The 18542-nt window shown below is 39.6% G+C and overlaps 1 long non-coding RNA gene across 1 annotated transcript in view; it reads right to left on the reverse strand.

The window, feature by feature from the left end:
* Positions 1-7794: 7794 nt before the first annotated feature.
* The window catches only part of LOC109552929 (uncharacterized), a 33068-nt gene continuing 22320 nt past the window's right edge, over positions 7795-18542 (reverse strand). Inside the window, exons 4-5 of the long non-coding RNA XR_004528767.2 lie at positions 15535-15719; positions 7795-9210 (exon numbers count right to left, since the gene is read on the reverse strand). This is a non-coding gene — a long non-coding RNA (uncharacterized lncRNA). The remainder of the gene's footprint in view (positions 9211-15534; positions 15720-18542) is intronic.

The raw sequence follows: 18542 nt of genomic DNA on the forward strand, positions 1-18542 counted from the left end.
GGTAATTATACTGGTTTTGCCCAGGCTTAACTCTGCCTTGCGAATAAGAACTATTCCTTCAAATAAGTCCAATGAAATTAAGTACTTTAAAAAATAAATGTGTATTCTGCAATCAACCTATTAGGAAGATTTATTTACCCTGAGTAAGTGGGCATGTAGCTATTTATAAAACAGGCTTGGATAGTATTGCTTTTTAGCTAAATGTCATCACTGTTAATAACTTTAGAAAAAAAAAAGTCAAAGAGGGCACAAAACTAATGGTCGCATTTATGGACCCTCAAAGTATTCCCAGACTTGTGTGAATCTACTTGTTTTTGTTGTTGTTGTTGTTGATTTTTTTAATATTTTATTTATTTATTTAGTCACCCCAGGTCTTAGTTGCGGCTGGCGGGCTCCTTAGTTTTGGCTCATCTGCTCCTTGGTTGCAGCACATGTGCTCCTTAGTTGTGGCTCATGGGTTCCTTAGTTGCAACATGCAAACTCTTAGTTGCAGCATGCATGTGGGATCTAGTTTCCTGACCAGGGATCGAACCCAGGGCCCCTGCATTGGGAGTGAAGAGTCTTAACCATTGTGCAACCAGGGAAGTCCCTGCAAATCTACTTGTGATGACATGACAACTATTGATTTACAAAAGCTTATCTATTTTCCGAGAAAATATTAGGGTTCCCATTAATGACTACAACATTGTCAGCTGGGGAAACTCCTGGAAGGTCTGCTGTTTTTCTGAATCTTTCAGTGGCTCCTGTGTCAATTGCAGACCTCATTCATACCTCGCCAACACGTTGAACATCATAAAGTCAAGCATTTAAAATTATAATACTCTGCAGTAAAAAAAAAATAACGGGAATCTCATCTTACTAGAAGCTATCGTGTATAGTAACCTATATCTGCAATGAATTGTTTCTTCTCCACACTAGACTTGGAGAATGTCAAAGAAATATACATGACTGAATAAATTATCTAGTATTTCAGGAGAATGGGTATACAGACAGAGGCTAATTGTGGAAGAACAGATGAAGGAAAATCTGGTGTGTGTTATAAGAAAACAGGGGAAAAACTAACCATAATTTGGGCTGAACAGAGGAGAATGATAATAGCTGTTAGCAGGGTCTGATCATAAGGCAGCATATTTCCAAGGAATAGAAGACATCGTACATCCCAAGAAGAACAGAGAAAAAGGCAAAACATAATATTCTAGTGACATGAAGTCAAGATCCTAATGTTTGAGGGTCCTGTTATGCCCCATGACCACTCATCTATTAATAAAATACCAAAAATAGAGAAACAGAGACTGCATTCTTCATCGGCTATAAGTTGACACAGCTGTTCATCTTTAGTGAAATGAAGGTCATAGAAAAACATAGTTTTATGAACAAGAGGAGTCAAGAAATAAATGCTCCCAGTTTGCCATTAGCCATTATGAATAAGGCAGCAAAATGAATTTATTTTAATGTTATACCCCAGAGGCACATGTTTTCCTTTCCATGTGATTACAAAAATGCTGAATATCCCCTGAGGACAGAAGTCCTTTTTTTGACTTCAAAAACAGACAACCCAATTTTCTCTTTTTTCTCCTTTGAGAGTGTACTTAATTTGTTAATGCAGGAGTGCATTTGTCACCAAAAAAATTCACCTTCACTCTGTAAACAGACTGCCTGAAATTAGTCCTGATAGAGGGAAATCTAGGGGGAGTATATTTGGTTGCATGTTATGAAAATATGATTCAGTGGTTAAATTTGTTTTTGTTTCTTTTTCTACATCTTTATTGGAGTATAATTGCTTTACAATGGTGTGTTAGTTTCTGCTTTATAACAAAGTGAATCAGGTATACATATACATATATCGCCATATCTCCTCCCTCTTGCATCTCTCTCCCACCCTCCATATCCCACCCCTCTAGGTGGTCACAAAGCACCGAGCTGATCTCCCTGTGCTATGTGGCTGCTTCCCACTAGCTATCTGTTTTACATTGGTAGTATATATAACTCCATGCCACTCTCTCACTTCATCCCAGCTTACCTTTCCCCCTCCCCATGTCCTGAAGTCCATTCTCTACATCTTTATTCCTGTCCTGCACCTAGGTTCTTCAGAACCTTTTTTTTTTTTTTTAGATTCCATATATATGTGTTAGCATAGGGTATTTGTTTTTCTCTTTCTGACTTACTTCACTCTGTAGGACAGACTCTAGATCCATCCACCTCACTATAACTCAATTTCGTTTCTTTTATGGCTGAGTAATATTCCATTGTATATATGTGCCACATCTTCTTTATCCACTGATCTGTCAATAGACACTTAGGTTGCTTCCATGTCCTGGCAATTGTAAATAGAGCTGCAATGAACATTGTGGTTCATGACTCTTTGTGAATTATGGTTTTCTAAGGGTATATGCCCAGTAGTGGGATTGCTGGGTCGTATGGTAGTTCCCTTTTCAGTTTTTTAAGGAACCTCCCTACTGTTCTCCATAGGGGCTGTATCAATTTACATTCCCACCAGCAGTGCAAGAGGGTTCCCTTTTCTCCACACCCTCTCCAGCATTTATTATTTGTAGATTTTTTGATGATGACCATTCTGACTGGTGTGAGGTGATACCTCAATGTAGCTTTGATTTGCATTTTTCTAATGATTAGTGACGTTGAGCATTCTTTCATGTGTTTGTTGGTAATCTGTATATCTTCTTTGGAGAAATGTCTATTTAGGCCTTCTGCCCATTTTTGTATTGGGTTGTTTGTTTTTTTGATATTGAGCTACATGAGCTGTTTGTAAATTTTGGAGATTAATCCTTTTTCAGTTGCTTCATTTGCAAATATTTTCTCCCATTCTGAGGGTTCTTTTCATCTTGTTTATGGTTTCCTTTGCTTGGCAAAAGCTTTTAAGTTTCATTAGGTCCAATTGTTTATTTTTATTTTTATTTCCATTTCTCTAGGAGGTGGGTCAAAAAGGATCTTGCTGTGATTTATGTCATAGAGTGTTCTGCCTATGTTTTCCTCTAAGAGTTTGATGGTGTCTGGCCTTACATTTAGGTCTTTAATCCATTTTGAGTTTATTTTTGTGTATGGTGTTAGGGAGTGTTGTAACTTCATTCTTTTCCATGTAGCTGTCCAGTTTTCCCAGCACCACTTATTGAAGACGCTGTCTTTTCTCCTTTGCATATTTTTGCCTCCTTTATCAAAAATAAGGTGACCATAAGTGCGTGGGTTTGTCTCTGGGCTTTCTATCCTCTTCCACTGATCTATATTTCTGCTTTTTGCCATTACCATACTGTCTTGATTACTGTAGCTTTGTAGTATAGTCTGAAGTCCAGAAGCCTGGTTCCTCCAACTCTGTCTTTCTTTCTCAAGATTGCCTTGACTATTTGGGGTCTTTTGTGTTTCCATACAAATTGTGAAATTTTTTGTTCTACTTCTGTGAAAAATGACATTGGTAGTTTGATAGGGATTGCATTGAATCCCTAGATTGCTTTGGGTAGAATAGTCATTTTCACAATGTTGATTCTTCCAACCCAAGAACATGGTATATCTCTCCATCTGTTTGTGTCATCTTTAATTTCTTTCACCAGTGTCTTACAGTTTTCTGCCTACAGGTCTTTTGTCTCCTTAGGTAGGATTATTCCTAGGTATTTTATTCTTTTTGTTGCAATGGTAAATGGGTGTGTTTCCTTAATTTCTCGTTCAGATTTTTCATCATTAGTGTATAGGAATGCAAGAGATTTCTGTGCATTAATTTTGTATCCTGCTACTCTACCAAATTTATTGATTAGCTCTAGTAGTCTTCTGGTAGCATTTTTAGGATACTCTATGTACAGTATCATGTCATCTGCAAACAGTGACAGTTTTACTTCTTCTTTTCCGATTTGGATTCCTTTTATTTCTTTTTCTTCTCTGATTGCCATGGCTAAAATTTCCAAAACTATGTTGAATAATAGTGGTGAGAGTGGACAACCTTGTCTTGTTCCTGATCTTAGAGGAAATGGTTTCAATTTTTCACCATTAAGGATGATGCTGGCTGTGGGTTTGTCATATATAGCCTTTATTATGTTGAGGTAGGTTCCCTCTATGCCCACTTTCTGTAGAGTTTTTATCATAAATGGGTGTTGAATTTTGTCAGAAACTTTTTCTGCATCTATTGAGATTTTCATATGGTTTTTATCCTTCAGTTTGTTAATATGGTGTATCACATTGATTGATTTGCATATATTGAAGAATCCTTGCATTCCTGGGATAAACCCCACTTGATCATTGGTGAATGATCCTTTTAATGTGCTGTTGGATTCTGTTTGCTAGTATTTTGTTGAGGATTATTGCATCTATGTTCATCAGTGATACTGGCCTGAAGTTTTCTTTTATTGTGACGTCTTTGTCTGGTTTTGGTATCAGGGTAATGGTGGCCACGTAGAATGAGTTTAGGAGTGTTCCTCCCTCTGCAATATTTTGGAAGAGTTTGAGAAGGATATGTGTTAGCTCTTCTCTAAATGTTTGAAAGAATTCACCTGTGAATCCATCTGGTCCTGGGCTTTTGTTTGTTGGAAGATTTTTAATCACAGTGTCAATTTCAGTGCTTGTAATCAGTCTGTTTATATTTTCTGTTTCTTCCTGGTTCAGTATCAGAAGACTGCTTTTCTAAGAATTTGTCCATTTCTTCCAGGTTGTCCATTTCATTGGCATACAATTGACTGTAGTAATTTCTCAGGATCCTTTGTATTCCGGCAGTGTCAGTTCTTACTTCTCCTTTTTCATTTCTAATTCTATTGATTTGAGTCTTCTCCCTTTTTTCCTTCATGAGTCTGGCTAATGGTTTATCAATTTTGCTTATCTTCTAAAAGAACAAGCTTTTAGTTTTATTGATCTTTGCTATCGTTTCCTTCATTTCTTTTTCATTTACTTCTGATCTGATCTTTATGATTTCTTTCCTTCTGCTAACTTTGGGGGTTTTTTGTTCTTGTTTCTCTAATTGCATTAAGTATAAGGTTAGGTTGTTGATTGGAGATGTTTCTTGTTTCTTGAGGTAGGATTGTATTGCTATAAACTTCCATCTTAGAACTGCTTTTGCTGCATCTCATAGGTTTTGGGTTGTCATGTTTTCACTGTCATTTGTTTCTAGGTATTTTTTAATTTCCTCTTTGATTTCATCAGTGATCTTTTGGTTATTTAGTAGCGTACTGTTTAGTCTCCATGTGTTTGTATTTTTTACAGATTTTTTTCCTGTAACTGATATCTATTCTCATAGTGTTGTAGTCAGAAAAGATACTTGATACGATTTCAGTTTTCTTGAATTTACTGAGGCTTGACTTGTGACCCAGGATATGATCTATCCTGGAGAATGTTCCATGAGGACTTGAGAAGAAAGTGTATTCTGTTGTTTTAGAGTGGAATGTCTTATAAATATCAATTAAGTCAATCTTGTTTAATGTATCATTTAAACCTTTTTTTACTTATTTTTAATTTTGGATGATCTGTCCATTGGTGAAAGTGGGGTGTTAAAGTCCAGTACTATGATTGTGTTGCTGTCCTTTTCCCCTTTTATGGCTGTTAGCTTTTGCCTTATATATTGAGGTGCTCCTATGTTGGGTGCATAAATATTTACAATTTTTTTTTTTTTTTTTTGTGGTACGCGGGCCTCTCACTGTTGTGGCCTCTCCCGTTGTGGAGCACAGGCTCCGGACACACAGGCTCAGCAGCCGTGGCTCACGGGCCCAGCCGCTCCGCGGCATGTGGGATCTTCCCGGACCGGGGCACGAACCCATGTCCCCTGCATCGGCAGGCGGACTCTCAACCACTGCGCCACCAGGGAAGCCCTACAATTTTTATATCTTCTTTTTAGATTGATCCCTTGTTCATTATGTAGTGTCCTTATTTGTCTCTTTTAATAGTCTTTATTTTAAAGTCTATTTTGTCTGATATGAGAATTGCTACTTCAGCTTTCTTTTGATTTGTATTTGCATGGAATATGTTTTTCCATCCCCCACTTTCAGTCTGTATGTGTCCCTAGTTCTGAAATGGGTCTTTGTAGTCAGCATATATTGGGTCTTGTTTGTGTATCCATTCAGCCAGTCTATGTCTTTTGGTTGGAGCATTTAATCCATTTTCATTTAAGATAATTATTGATATGTATGTTCCTATTACCATTTTCTTAATTGTTTTGGGTTTGTTATTGTAGGTCTTTTCTCTCTTGTGTTTCCTGCCTAGAGAAGTTTCTTTAGCATTTGTTGTTAAGCTGGTTTGGTGGTGCTGAATTCTCTTAGCTTTTGCTTGTCTGTAAAAGTTTTAATTTCTCCATCGAATCTTAATGAGATTCTTCCTGGGGAGAGCAATGATGGTTGTAGGTCCTTCCCTTTCATCACTTTAAATACGTCATGCCACTCGCTTCTGGCTTGCAGAATTTCTGCTGAAAGATCAGCTGTTAACCTTATGGGGATTCCCTTGTATGTTATTTTTTGTTTTTCCCTTGCTGCTTTTAATATTTTTTCATTGTATTTAATTTTTGATAGTTTGATTAATATGTGTCTTGGCATGTTTCTCCTTGGACTTATCCTGTATGGGATTCTCTGCGATTCCTGGACTTGATTGACTGTCTCCTTTCCCATATTAGGGAAGTTTTCAGGTATAATTTCTTCAGATATTTTCTCACTTTCTCTTTCTCTTCTTCTCCTGCAACCCCTATAATTTGAATGTTGGTGCATTTAATGTTGTCCCAGAGGTCTCTGAGACTGTCCTCAATTCTTTTCATTCTTTTTTCTTTATTCTGCTCTGCAGTAGTTATTTCCACTATTTTATCTTCCAGGTCACTTATCTGTTCTTCTGCCTTAGTTATTCTGCTATTGATTCCTTCTAGAGAATTTTTTATTTCATTTATTGTGTTGTTCATCATTGTTTGTTTGCTCTTTAGTTCTTCTAGGTACTTGTTGAACATTTCTTGTATTTTCTCCATTCTATTTTCAAGATTTTGGATCATCGTTACTGTCATTACTCTGAATTCTTTTTCAGGTAGCTGCCCATTGCCTCTTCATTAGTTTGGTCTGGTGGTTTTTACCTTGCTCCTTCATCTGCTGTGTATTTCTCTGTCTTCTCCTTTTGCTTAACTTACTGTGTTTGGGGTCTCCTTTTGGCAGGCTGCAGGTTTATAGTTCCTGTTGTTTTAAGTGTCTGCCCCCAGTGGGTATGGTTGGTTCAGTGGGTTGTGTAGGCTTCCTGGTGGAGGGGACTGGTGCCTGTGTTCTCGTGGATGAGGCTAGATCTTGTCTTTCGGATGGGCAGGACCACGTCAGGTGGTGTGTTTTGGGGTGTCTGTGACCTTATGATTTTAGACAGCCTCTCTGCTAATGGGTGGCGTTGTGTTCCTGCCTTGCTAGTTGTTTGGCATAGGGTGTCCAGCACTGTAGCTTGCTGGTCATTGAGTGGAGCTGGGTTTTAGCATTGAGATGGAGATATCTGGGAGAGTATTCGCTGTTTGATGTTACATGGAGCTGGGAGGTCTCTGGTTGGCCAATTTCCTGAACTCAGCTCGCCCACCTCAGAGGCACAGTCCTGACTCACGGCCGGAGTACCAAGACATTGTCAGCCACATGGCTCAGAAGAAAAAGGAGAAAAAAAGAAGGAAAGAAAGAAAAAAGTAATTTAAAAAAAGAAAGAAAGAGAGAGCAACCAAACCAAAAAATAAATCCACCAATGAGAGCAAGCACTAAAACCTATACCAAAAAAACCAGACAGACAGAACCCTAGGATAAATGGTAAAAGCAAAGCTATACAGACAAAATCACACAAAGAAGCATACACATACACACTAACAAAAAGAGATAAAGGAAAAAAATATATATATATATATCCATATATTTAAAAACAAGGAGGAAGAGAGCAACCAAATCAATAAACAAATCCACCAGTGATAACAAGCACTAAAAACTAGACTAAGATAAACATAAAACCAGAAACAAATTAGATGCAGAAAGCAAACCCCAAGTCTACAGTTGCTCCCAAAGTCCACCACCTCAATTTTGGGGTGACTTGTTGTCCATTCATGTATTCTACCAATGCAGGGTACATCAAGTTGATTGTGGAGATTTAATCCGCTGCTCCTGAGGCTGCTGAGAGAAATTTCCCTTTCTCTTCTTTGTTAGCACAGCTCCTGGGGTTCAGCTTTGGATTTGGCCCCCCTCTGCATGTAGGTCACCTGAGGGCATCTGTTCTTCGCCCAGACAGGACGTGGTTAAAGGAGCAGCTGATTAGGTGGCTCTGGCTCACTGAGGCCGGGGGAGGGAGGGGTACGGAATGCAGAGCAAGCCTGTGGTTTCAGAGGCCGGCGTAATGTTGTAACAGCCTGAGGCGCACCATGTGTTCTCCTGGGGAAGTTGTCCCTGGATCACAGGAATGGCAGTGGCTGGCTGCACAGTCTCCCAGGAAGGGAGGTGTGAATAGTCACCTGTGCTTGCACACAGGCTTCTTGGTGGCTGCAGCAGCAGCCTTAGCATTTCATGCCCGTCTCTGGTGTCACCTCTGATAGCCACGGCTCGCGCCCATCTCTGGAGCTCGTTTCGGCAGTGTTCTGAATCCCCTCTCCTTGCGCACCCCTAAACAATGGTCTCTTGCCTCTTAGGCAGCTCCAGACTTTTTCCAGGGCTCCCTCCCGGCTAGCTGTGGCATACTAGCCCCCTTCAGGCTGTGTTCATGCAGCCAACCCCTGTCCTCTCCCTGGGGTCTGACCTCCGAAGCCTGAGCCTGAGCTCCCAGCCCCCGCCTGCCCCAGCGGGTGAGCAGACAAGCCTCTCAGGCTGATGACTGCTGGTCGGCACCAATCCTCTGTGCGGGAATCTCTCCGCTTTGCCCTCTGCACCCCTGTTGCTGCTCTCTCCTCCATGGCTCTGAAGCTTCTCTCCCGCCACCCCCCCTCCCTGTCTCCACCAGTGAAGGGGCTTCCTAGTGTGTGGAAACTTTTCCTCCTTCACAGCTCCCTCCCAGAGGTGCAGGTCCCATCCCTATTCTTCTGTCTCTGTTTTTTCTTTATTCTTTTCCCCTACTCAGGTACATGGGGAGTTTCTTGCCTTTTGGGAAGTCTAAGGTCTTCTGCCAGCGTTCAGTAGGTGTTCTGTAGGAGTTGTTCCACATGTAGATGTATTTCTGATGTATTTGTGGGGAGGAAGGTGATCTCCACGTCTTACTCCTCCGCCATCTTGAAGGTCTCCCAGTGGTTTAATTTGTAATAATATTTACATCCAACTATTGCACAAGAAACAGAAAAAAAAAACTGAACGACCATGTTTTTGTTCACTTTTACCAAGCATTGGCTTTTATGATTGTGAATCAAAAAAGCAAACTCTTTTCTTTAATAGGGGCTTTCACTGCTGTTAACTGGGACCAAAGTCTGTCAGTGTGTATTGCTTTCAACATTGTTATATATCAACAAGTAGTGAATTTGTGACTATTTGTAGGACACTATGTTAAAAGTTCTGAAAGAAGTAAAAAATGAGTGGGACATGGCAACTGCCCTCAAGTAATGTACAACCTAATCGGGACATCCACACTGACATGAATAACTGCCTTACAAGGCAGAGTGGAGGAAGAGTCGTGAGTGCATTTCGTTAGAACGGTTTTTGACTGCAAATAACAGAAAGCTAAATTAAACCAGCTTAACGAGAAGGAAATTTGGTGTAATGCAAAAGACAAAATACAGAGTTCAGGCAGGCTGCAGAGGTTCAACTGTGTAGTCCGGGATGCACTTCCTCCCATCTCTCTCAAGGTGCCAGTCACAGCATTGGTTCATCCTAAGGCTGGTGGCCTTGCTAGAAAATGACTGCCAGCAGCAGTCAGAGCAACACGCTTCTTTTTTCACATCCAGCAGGAGAGAAAGGCTGGGTTCTTTCTCCAAAATCCCTTTCCTAGTATTGTATTGGCTCATGTTCGAACTCAGGCCTGATAGGAGGAATAGGGTTACCTTGAATGACTTAGCCTAATCCTTAGGGTAGAAGAGAGGGTAGGGAGCCAGAGGCCATAGGCACCCAGGTGCAGCAAAGGAATTAGACCCGAGGAAGATCCTGTCATTCCCAAAACTTCTGTAGGTTCCTTGGGGTTTGGTGGGTTATCTTGAAGTTCAGAACTGCCAGCAGTATAGGCAATAGGCAACACTTAGTATGGGAAAAATATTTTTAAAGCCTCTGAGAAATGATTCATTATGCCTCTGTGACATTTCTAAATTTGGGTAAGAGGAATACCTCAGTATTCTCCCTTTCTCCCAAAGTCAGATAATCATTCTAAAGTGGTTGCCAAGCATTTTTTAAACTGATATTTCTAGCTCCTTCCAAAACAGTCTGTCACTAAACTCACCCACTCTACATAGGAGGGGAAGAAGAAGGACAAGTTGCAGTGATATTACTTTTTATAGAGACATTAATTCTTCAGTTTTGTCAGCTTTTGAAGGGTAATAAGATGCTTTCAATCTTATGCCTCTTAGCCGTGGGCACCCTGCCCCATTCTGAGTCCATACCTGGTCCGTTGCACTTAATTGTAAGGTTGTTTTTTTGATTTTTAAATTTTTAATGTTTACAATATGCCATGTGCTGCCATGTGCTGCTCATTATAGGTGTTATAAGCTCATTAAAGGCAAGAACTCATTTAATTTTCGTAACAACCCCTGAAATAGGAATTATATTATTCTAACTTTACAGGTGAGAAAACTGAGCCTCAGAGAGATTGAGTAACTAACCCAAGATCACACAGCAGTCAGTGACAGAGCTGGGATTTGAATCTAGACACTCACGTTCCAGAGTCTATATTCTTACTTATAACATCACAGAATTACACATAAACTGTCAACTTTCTTCACCAAACAAGAAGTAAAACTTCAGTGATTGATTCAGACATACCTTAGTCACTGTCAAAATTTCTCCATTTTTAACTCTTTATAAATCAAGGGATCCCTCATTCACATTTAGTCGTTCATTTATCTGTTCATTAAACACGTATTCATTGATCCCTCACATGTGCTAGTCACTGTGGTGGGTGCCCAAAGCTTACAGTCTAGTGGGAGATACAGAAAAAATCCAACACAGTGTAGTAAGAGCTATAACAGAGGAGGTGACAGGTGCCACTGGAGCACAGAAGTCCAACGTGGGGATCAGGAAAGGCACACGGATAAGTGACAGCTTAGGTACATTTTGAAGAATGAGTTAGGTAGGTAGAAAGAAGAAGATAGTACCAAAAGGAAATAACCGTGGCCAGTGAGTGAGGGATATAGCAGGGTACAAGAGACCAAAGAAGGGCCATACTAAAGAGTTTAAACTTTATCCTAAGAGTAGTGGGTATAACCTGAAGGGTAATCAGAAAACTTAGATAACAACATTCAAATAAGTCATTAATGAGGAAGAAAGTGTTGTTTCTGAGAAAACTTAGAGGAGAAAGGGAATTAACATTTGTTGAACACCTAATGTATGAAGGAGCCTGATGCTTTGGACATTGATTTGTCATTCAGTAAGAACTTTTCGAGGTTTAATTTCCCCCATTATAGAGTTCCGAAAAGTTAGGTAACCTATGGAAAGACCTAGAATTTGAAATCTATCTGATTTCAAAACCAATACCTTTTTTTCTCACTATCCATTATGAAGCCCCCCAGAGATTCTACAAGCCGAAGACCCAAAAAGAGAAAGGGTTCCTTCCCACGAACCCATATTCATCCTGTGATATGATATCCTCTTTAAAGAAAAATAATAGTTGTACATAAAAGAACTAAATATCACTCTGAGAAATTTCAGATCTTTTAATTACAAGCATCAGAGAATAAAGACCTGAAAATATAAGCAAAAGAAGAAACAACAACAAAAACACCTGATATGCAGCCAGGATAGAAACTTGATCACCACTGAAAGTATCTTCTCTGCTTCCCCTGAAAAAGGAAGAATAATCCCCGTCCCCATGTCCCCAGGGAGAGCACAAAGGTCCCTGGAGCTTCCTTGAGTTGCTCAGGGCATCACTGTGTATATTTGCAAAGTATGCCAACCCTAAAAGGATGTGAGGTCCATTTCTCTTTCTGACAGGGTGATCCTGCACGCCTCGGCTTCTCGCTGGAGAGCAAGCTTCAGGAGAAGAATGCTCATTATTCACTAGGGCGAAGTCTTTGTTGTGTTCCCATGAATAACTTATAGCTGTGTGGGCTCAGGAGCAGAGGCCCTCACAGGGCAGACGTGACCGCATCATACACTGAATCCTGATCCCCCTCCCAGGAGAAAATGGAGTACTTGCTCAGTTCATGTTTCGCCAAGACAGGCTCTTCAACTATTTATAAGTTGAATAGAAATTTCCACTACTTCAGCTGACACAACTGGCTCTACCTAGCAACTGATAAGAGAGATCCAATTGGAGCCTTTAGAAAGCCAGCTTTGGCAAAAGGCAGTAGTGGCAGGGAAGGGGACAAAGTCGTCACCAAGGGAATTTCTCCTCCAGCGGGCACTGCTCTTCTCCTCCTCGTTCTCTCTCCTGCGCCACCACAACTAAGACCCCATGTCTACAGCTTGTTGATGGATATTGCCACTAGCTTTTTGCAAACATGCCTATAGGTAGTTGCCTGTGCCTTATCAATGCTTATTAAGGACTCATTGAAATTGACACTGATCAATATCTCAGTGCCCTTCTTTTTCTGGAATGAGGGCTGTCACTTCTAATTCAGTCCTATTCAATTCAAAACAGATTCATTGAGGACCTTCAGTGTACTGGTTCTGGGAATTTAAAGATTAATAAAATTCAGTCCTTGCCCTCCAAAGGCTTAAAACCTAGTAGGGGAACAGGCAAACAGAAAATATTATCCGAGATAACTGCTCTGCCACAGAAAAAACACAAGGAGCCGAGGAGGTCACTTAACCCAAGCTGGAGGATTACTTTATTAATAACACATGCAAACCCAGTGTGGTGTGCATTCCTCACTTTATTTAATCCTCATAACAACCCTCCCCATGAGGCTAGTCCTACTACTAAACTAATTTTTCAGGTCGGGAAACCCAGGCTCAGAGAGGTTAAGTGGCTTGCTCAATCTGACAAAGCAAGTGGCAGATATAAAATTCAAACAGCCCAGTTTAACCACAAAGACCATGCACTTACTTATAAAATTGTATTGCCTCTTAGCAGCAATTTGCAGAGTTTAATGTTCATGATTATATTCATTTATTATTCAAGAAACATTTGCTAAATTTCTACTATGTTCAAGGCACTAAAAGGAACAAAACAGTACTATGGGGTGGTTCTGGACCTCTGGTACTTGCCTTTGAAGATCATTATAGGCAAAGAGTTTTGAATGAGATCATTCAGCCAATCTGAATACTCTGGAAATATTTGCAGAATACTGTTTTGTACCAGGCACCATGCTTGATTCTGAGCATATGGAGTGATCTTTAAAAAAAGAAAGTGTCTCAGTTCTCCTGGAATTTATATTCTGGAAAATATGCAAGTAAACACATATTGTATTGAAGGTGGTAAGGGCTATGAAGAAAAATCAAGTTGAGCAAGGGGCCGAGGGCAAGGTGAGCGACTGAGGGGAAAACTTGACATTTTGAATTAACTGATCAATAAAGCCTCTCTGAGAATTGGAGAAGAAACCTGGATAAAGAGAAGAAATTAGTTATGTGATCATCTGTGTGAAGAGTATGCATGGCTAGGCAGAAGCAACAGTGAGTGCAAAGACTCCAAGGCAGGCACATATTTCGAGGGTACCAGGAATGGCAATGGGCCAGATCACAATGAGCGAGACTGAGAGCATTAGCAGATGGGTGGGAAGTCAAAGGACAGATTATCCAGGACTTTGGCAGCAGTGTACAAAGTTCCCATTTTCATAGCCAGGGAAAGGAAAACCACTGGAGAACTTTGAGTTGGGGTGGAGGTGTCATACTCTGATTAACTTTTTAACCTTATTCTGGCCTCTCTGTGGAGAACTGATTATGGAGACAAATGAGTAGAAACAGGAAGTCCAATGAGAAGATCATACAAGCCTAAATTTGAGATGATGGTAGGTTAAACTAAGGTGGAAACAGTAGAGGTTGTCATATTGGAGATATATTTTTCATGGTAGTGCTGACAGACTAGATTAGATGTGGACTGTGAGGAAAAGGGAAGAGTGAATGTACTTAAATCCCTGGAACGGTGCCTGGGACAGAGTTTTACTCAGCACACAGAAAATCTGCTCCTTACTTAGGGGAAACAAGTCACGCACATAACTAATCACACACAGAGTCCCTAAGAGGAGCCCCAACATTAGTCTAACCTCATGGCCACAACCCAACCATGAGCAAGTAGACGATATTCTACCTCAGTTGCTTTGATCAAACTAGTAAATAGCCTCCATCTGGGTTCAAATAAACCAAGTTGAAGAATTACTAAAGGAATTCTGGTTTTACCAAGTATGAGGGAACTCCTATTCTTGGTGAAATTGTCTGTTACTACTGTAAGTAGAACACAGTTCTATTTATTATAAAACTCAAATATTTCTTTGCAAGAGAAGTCTTCCATGGACCTCCCCCAAGCTAGGTCAGCTCACCTTGTTACAGCCTCTCAACACTCCTGTATCTTTCTAGCACAGCTCTTGTCGGTTTGAAATTTGGTATGTATATATTCGATTCATATATGTCCCCCCAACTGCCATCCCACCCTTCTTAACTTTGAAACATTTGCTGGGAAAAAATATAGTAAGCATTCAAAAATGTACGTTGGAAAAATGAATTAGCACTCCCATGTTTATTGCAGCAGTATTCACAATAGTCAAGAAGTAGAAACAAAAAACTAAATATCTAGAAACAGATGAATGGATGAAGAAAATGTGGTATATACATGCAATGGAATACTATTCAGCCTTTTTTTAAAAAAAGGAAAGTCTGTAATATGCAGCAACATGGATGAAACTTGAGGACATTATGCTAAGTGAAACAAACTAGTCAGAAAGACAAATACTACTTGATTCCACTCATATGAGTCATCTAAAATAGTCAAATTCATAGATCTAAGAGTGGAATGGTGGTTGCCAGGGGCTTGGAGAAAAGGAAATGGAGAGTTACTAATCAACAGGCATAAAGTTTCAGTTAGCAAGATTAGAATAAACTCTATAGAGATCTGCTGTACAACATTGTACCTATATTCAATAATAATGTATTTTACACTTAAAATTTTGTTAAAAGTATAGGTCCCATATTAAGTGTTTTTACCACAATAAAATAAAAAATTTTAAAAACAACAATAAAAATGTGCTTAAAAATACATCTCATTCTTGAAACAGAGAGCAAATGACCTATGAAGAAAAATGGAATGATATTTAATAAGTGATGAGCACTTAATTCGATTTTTAAAATTCTATTTATAATCACTAATTACCCTACTAGTAATACACAGAATTTGTCTCAATAGTACCAGAACTGCCACAGAGAAATGCTTCTTACAAGCCATCTAGGACTTTAGGCTGTGGTAAAAGTTTATGGTTTTGTATCAGGGCTTGTGAGATGCATTTGAGATTGATTGGGTATTGACTCAAAATAACTGGTCTCTATAGCTGGATACAAATGAAATGTGTCTCACCTGGATTACAGCTGTAGCCTCCCAACTGTTCTCCTTTCTTCCACCTTGCCCTGTTAAAATTTTCAACACAGCAGCTGGGCAGATCTTTTAGAATATAAGTCACTCTTTTGCATCTCTCCCCATCTCTCTCAGAATAAATGCCAATATCCTTATAATAGTTTCTAACACCTTTGTCAGTCAGGGACCTGTAAGGAAAATAGGTAGCAAAATTAAACTGGTGATTGAAGGGAGTTTAATAAAGGGGCTACTTACAAAGGTGAGGGTGAGGTTTAAAAAGATCAGTTATAGATGGTGCACTACCCTGAGGCTAGGAGCAGTGGAGAGCTATAACCATCTGTAGTCCTAATGGGGCAAGAGGAGAAAGCAGTTACCAATTACATGAGCCCAGGAGAGTAGCTTCATGGAGAGGGCTGCCTGACAGGAGCTGTGGCCTTTGGTAAAAGGGTAGTCACTAAGCAGCAACCCAGCAGGGAAGAAGCCAGGGGAGTAATTTCCTCACCTCAGTATTCTCCAGCCTTCACATCTTCTATTTGTAACTCACATTGGCTAAACCCCACTGGGAGGTGATAGGCCAAGGAGTTTGTTGCTATAGTCCATACATGTCTGCCTTTCAGGGCACAGAACAGTGTGTAAAAGAGAAAAGAATGGATCTGGAGAAACAAGTGGCAAATGTTCAGCTAATGCTCTATGTGATCTGCCCCTTGCCTCTTCTTTGTCCCTCCTGCTGCAGTCATTCTAGCTGCCTTGATATATCTCGACACTCCAGGCACTGTGCAACTTTATAGAGTTTTTGTATTTGCTCTTCCCTCTCTTGGAACACTTTTTCTCTATTATCTACACAGCTCATCCCCTCACTTACTTCAGGCTCAAATGCCACCTTCTCCATATGCAATAAACCTAAAAGCCTATTTACAATTACAGACCACCTCCCCCAGCATCCTAATCCCCTTAACTCTCTTCTGCTTTTTTCTTTCTCCCATATGGTATTTAACCCATACTATATCATATATGATACAGAGTTGCACACTTCATTATTTAATTATTATGTCTATTGTTAATTGTCAGCCTCCCCTACTTCCTTACCAGAATATAAGCTCCAAGGAAATGATCTTTGTTGTATATGGTTGTTTTGTTTTTGTTTTTGGTATATTTTAGTGCCTAGAAATAGCACAAAACAAAACACATAAACAAATAGAGGGAAATAATCATCTTAAGTGCAGTTTTCAAATCCTCTCATAAATAGCATGTTGAATTTTGTTTATAAAGACAGGTAGAAGTAAATAGCTGTATTAAGACCAAACAGTCCTGCTCCCTTTTCCACCCTCAAGAGATAGATTAAGGTTAAGTCTTGACATTGATTGAGAGTAAGTCTGACCAAATGTTGAATGAATTTCTGTCCCTCTATAGGTAGCTTCACACAGAACTGTACCTGAGTGGAAGCTCATTCATTTACATTTCATTAAACTAATTCAGTAAATGATGGTGAGCCAAAGACTATGTTCTCTTGAGTCTGATCTCTTTCAGCAAAGGTGGATGGAACCATATGAAACTCTGGTTATACCCTTTGAAAATACTAAGAATCATCAGAAAAGAATACAGTGAAGTCACTGTCCAGGAGGTGCTTAATTGTGCTGAAGGACAAATAAAATCACACATACAGTATGTAATTGTATTCTTGGTAGCAGTAACTACCAAGACTGTAATTCTCGTAGCCTTGGTAACCTCTCAAAGAAACCCATAGACTTGTAGAGTTGGAAAAACTTTAAAGAGCATAGAGATAAGTGCAATACTATCGCTTTGCAGACAAGAAGACTAAGGTTCTGAGAGGTCCAGTGTCTTGGTCATAATCAGAGGGCATAGCCAGCAAGTGGCTGGAGTGAGGTGTAGGACCAAGGCCCCCACCTCCCTGGGCCAGGCTCTTCCAACTGCATGATTAAAAAACTTTAAAAATCAAGAGACCAAAGGCCCTTGCAACGATTCTATTTGAGCATGTCTTCAGTCTATACTAAACTAGCATGGAAAGATTTAGAACCAAAACAAAATGTTTATCCCCATAAGTATGTGAAGATAGGAACATTGCACCACATATATATGATTGAACAAGGACTAATTTTAAAATTCCTTTATAAGGACACTTATGTGTCTAATAAACATATGAGGGTAATAAAACTAAGTATAGCAGACCTACAGTGAGGGAAAGTACTTTTTATTCAGGCTTCTCACAAATTGAAAACAGGATAGGAGTGGGTAATGATCTCATCTTCTCCATCAGTTCTTCCCCCACAAAGCAGGGGACTCTAGAGCTATGCAGATGTACAAATCCTCTAGAGTTCTTAAAATGAAGGCATATTTTTATAGTGTCATCAGTAGCCATAAAAGCTTTGCCAGTAGTATTTATGTGCATCATGGTAACATTTTTTAAATGTTAGTTGAGGCTCTAATAAGAAATTATAAATAAGTAGTGTTTAAAAGCAGAGAATTGGTCTTCTTGAAATATCTAATTTATTTGCAAGCCAAAGGAAAAAGCGTCTCTTTAGAGACAATATCACAATATTCCACTTAAAGTCACCCAAAATGACAAAGGGAAAATCTAACTAGGGAGTCATCGACCTCATAATAGGAAGGAACTTCCTTTCAACTCCCCATTAAAGGAATATTTTTAAAGTAGGTTAGGTATATCCTTGAAACAAGAAAGTCTCTTCAGATGTCTAGTTTTTGTACCCTTCAGGCTGTTGTGCCAGTCAGCTCACTTTATCCGATTCACAGGGATCATGGCTTCGGAAAGGTGATGTGGTTAGATAAACGGCCGCTTCTGTAGATCTTTGCCTTCCTACATTTCCACCTTAGGCAGTTCTTTTACAAGCTCACTCCTTGGATAAAAATCTACAGAAGCAACTCAGAAAATATAAAATGCCTTGAAATTAGATGTTTTCTTCTTCTCTTTTCTTCTAACATCATAAACCGGAAAATGATTTTATATGTGTGCGAACATCAAGAACTATGACATG

This window comes from Tursiops truncatus, chromosome 11 (genome assembly GCF_011762595.2).
Source record: "Tursiops truncatus isolate mTurTru1 chromosome 11, mTurTru1.mat.Y, whole genome shotgun sequence".
Classification (NCBI taxonomy): domain Eukaryota; kingdom Metazoa; phylum Chordata; class Mammalia; order Artiodactyla; family Delphinidae; genus Tursiops; species Tursiops truncatus.